The following is a 4,015-nucleotide window of genomic DNA, read 5'->3' on the forward strand; positions in this document are numbered from 1 at the left end:
ACCATTCTCCCCTCTCCTCAGGCTCTTATTCACCAATGCACATGGCCCCTGCATCCTGTGTGGGGGCGGGGCAGACAGGGAAGCTGCCTGAGAAAGGTGCTGGGCTGCTGGCTGGGAATCACCCAGATAAGCCTCCCAGTCAAAGCCTGCATGTGGCATCCCAGCCCCTTCCTCCTCTCAACCATCTACACCCCCCAGCTCCTGCTCCTCTACCCTACATAAGCCAAACCCTCTGTCTGCCTCCTGAATCTCTACCTCCTCCCAGACCTTACACCCTAATCCCCTGCCCAAGGTCACAGCCCACACCCTTGCACCCCCTCCTATACCCCAGTCCCCTGCCCCAGGTCACAACCCTTTGGACAAGCCGGAACTTAAAAACCTCTAGTGATGGGTTACCTAGGGAAGTGGTAGAATCTCCATTCCAGTGCTTCATCACCCTCCTAGTAAAAGTTTTTCCTAGTATCCAACCTAGATCTCCCTCACTGCAACTTGAGACCATTGCTCCTCATTCTGACATCTGTCACCACTGAGAACAGCCTCTCTCCATCCTCTTTGTAACCCCCCTTCATGTAGTTAAAGGCTGCTATCAAATCCTTCCTCCTCCCCACTGTTCTCTTCGGACTAAACAAACCCAAATCCCTCATCTTCTCCTCATTCATCTGAAATGGGTTGTGCCCACGACAGCTCATGATACCATCTACATTTTTTGTTAGTCTATAAGGTGCTGCAAGACTATTCATTGTTTAAGTTTTGCCTGTTACAGACTAATATGTCTACCCCTCTAAAATGTTTCAGCCTCTCCTTGTAAGTCACGTGCTCCAGCCCCCTAATAATTTTCATTACCCTCAGCTGGACCCTTTCCAGTACGTCCACATCCTTTCTGTAATGGGGGTCCAGAATTGATGCAATACTACAGATGTGGACTCACAACTGCTGAATTAAGGGGAATAATCACTTCTCTAGATCTGCTGGCAATGCTCCTCCTAATAGTCATTATCCTTTGCAAGGGCACACTGTTCACTCATATCCAGCTTCTCATCCACTGTAATTCCCAGGTCCTTTTCTGTCCAACTGCTGCTTAGTCGGCCCCCAGCCTGTAGCAGTGCTTGTCCTTGTTGAAGCTCATCAGATTTCTTTTGGCCCAATCCTCCAGTTTGCCTAGGTCACACTGAACCCTGTCCCTACCCCTCCACTATATCTACCTCTCCTCCTAGCTTACTGTCATTTACAAACTTGCTGAGGGTGCAATCCACCCTCTCACCCAGGTCATTAATAAAGATGTTGAACAAAACCAGTCCTAGAACCGATCCTTGGGGCACACTGCTTGATATGGACCACCAGCCAGACATCGAGCTGTTGATCGCTACTCGTTGAGCCTGACAATCTAGCCAGCTATCTTTCCACTGTACAGTCCATTTATCCAATCCATACTTCTTTAATTTGCTGATAAGAATACTGTGGGGGACCATATCAAAAGATTTGTTGAACTCTGGGTGACTGGACTTTATAGATAGATAAGGCCAGACCTATGCAACATACTGGTCAGTGTTGTGTTATGTCTTTCTTAGTTTTCTGGTCCATAGTCAGAAGTTCTATCTCACCATTAATTTGGATAATGTGATAGGGGTTGTGAATATGTAAATTCTGGAGGGAAAACTGTTTCCACAAAATTTTCTAAGTAGGGATTTTCTCACAGAATTAGAAATCTGTTAATGTGCTGAAGGTCAAAATGACCTCGAGGAGCTGAGTTTTACCCCAGTTAGCACATGACACCCACTAAATATCTGATGTGCTCAAACTGGGAATGATATTTAAGAATATGTTAACTGCTTTGTAGCCTGGAATATGCATGCAGCAATAATTAATAGTGCTTCCTCCAAGTTCTCAGTTCCGGCTTAGTGCAAACACATCAGAATAGTTTATAGCTCAAGAGTGGGCAATAATTTTGGAGGGGGGGGCACTTCAAAAATTTTGGAAGTGGCCGTGGGCCAACCCGGAAGGAGTGGTGCCTTGGGTGGAAGGGCAGGGCTGATAACTACTTTGCTGGGTACAGTGACTTTATTTTCTGAACTAGCTGCACCTAGTAAGAACTGTTTAATTTAAATTATGAAACAGATTTTTAACTTTCTCATGTTAGTTTATCAAATTTCATTTTAAATAAAGTAAAATATGTCCAACACAAAAGATTTCAATGTTTTCTTTATTTATGGGAGGGGTGGGGAACCTTTTTGGGTCTGAGGTCACTGACCCACAAAAAAAAAAAAATCAGTTGGAGACCACAGAAGTGAGAAGCAAAAAAACTCCTCCAAAAACCCCCAACACTCACAGATGTGGCCCCAACTGAGACACCTCACTCCTCTGGTGCCCCAACCTCACAGGGTGAGGGGAAGGAAATGGGGAAACTGAGGTTCAAGGCTTCCCATAGATCAAATTTACTTTTCTGGGGTTGTGGAGTTAGTGGATTTTATGGAACCTCCTTAGGCTCTGAGGTAGGGACAAGAATGAGGGGTACAGTGTGAGACAGGGCTGCCAGCAAGTAGGATAGTGATGGGGTACAGGATCTGGGAAGGAGTTGGGATGCAGAAGCAGACTGGGAATAGGGTGTCTGACCAGGTGGAGGAAGCAGGAACAAGCAAGGGTGCAGTATGTGGCCAGGAGAGAGGGTGCAAGAACAAGAGAGGGTGTCAGAGCAAGCTGGGGATGCTGGGTCGTGAGGGGCAGGTAATTGATGGGGTGGGGGGTATGGACATGAGGGAAAACCTTTGTGCTCCCTTCCAGCAACAGCTACAGCCACAAGATTCTGGATGCCTCAGAGGGAGGCCCCGAGGGGCCGCAGCTTGGAGCTGGCCCCAGAGGCATCTCAGCCACATGGCCCCAGGATACTCCAGAGGCACTGCCAACCCCAGTGGTGCTGCTACCACGGCCTGGGGCCAGCCCTTGAGGCGACGCTACCATGGCCAGGTGATCCAATGCTGGCCTAGAGGTGCTACGGCCATGGCCAGGCAGCCCAGGGCTGGCCCAGAGGTGCCACTACTGTAGCCCCAGACCCTGTAGCCACGGAGCTGCTCCTCTGGGCCCAGCCCTGTTGAGGCACCTAAGCCTCAGCTTGCGGGTAGAGGAGTGGGGCTGAGCTCCTCCCCCTCATAATTGCCTCCTGGGCCAGATCCGGCCAGCTGAGAGGCTTTTGCCCACCCCTGCTGTAGCTGATCTAACCAAAATGTATGATATCTTTTGGGACAGATCCAGATGACTCTGGGGTGGACAGAACAGGCAGAAGGGACATGGAAGAAAGGGGAACAGCTATGGAAAGGATGTAAAATAAGGACAGGTGGGAGACAAGCCTTGGACTGGATATTTGAGAAAAATCTATATGCACTTTGAAGCATTGCTGGAAGAAGGAAGATTGTGAAAGCAGCTTTGCTCCCCCCCATCCTCACTTTTGTTCTTTAATAGTGTTAGAGAGCGTATGGGGGAAAGTGAGTGATTGCAATAAGTAGCAAAGAGCTTATGCATTTCAGTGGCTGTAATGTTGGCAGATAGATGGGTTAAGGGGGACATACTGAGGCACTGATGAAAGAAAGCAGTTTTGCCCAACTCCTGCTTCAAGTTAATGGCAAACCATCACGCAACCTGAACTTTGCCTTAACAAGTTTGGTTTGGTTTTGTACCCACTGAACTGGAATATGGAATTCCATTGGGGTGTCCACGTTAGAAAAAAAAGCAATGAAAAATTGGAAAAGCTTCAGAAAATAAGTACAATGATTTGAGGTCTGAGAAAAGGCATTCTAGTGAGATTGATGAAGGGCAATCTCAGTGAAGTCTATTAAGAGGTCAGATTAGATCACTGTAATGAACCCTTCTGCCTTAAAACTTGATGAATCTGGAATAAGCTTTTCTGTTTGGAACATACTGTTCACTTGTTGCATATTGTCTAAATCCTGCCGTTCTAGTGCTCTGTGGAAGTTGCATTCTTGCTTTATTCGGTGCTGCGTATAAAGAGGCGCAATCCCTGTTT

The sequence above is a fragment of the Pelodiscus sinensis genome, chromosome 15, assembly GCF_052426305.1.
Source record: "Pelodiscus sinensis isolate ZL-2025 chromosome 15, ASM5242630v1, whole genome shotgun sequence".
Taxonomy (NCBI): Eukaryota; Metazoa; Chordata; order Testudines; family Trionychidae; genus Pelodiscus; species Pelodiscus sinensis.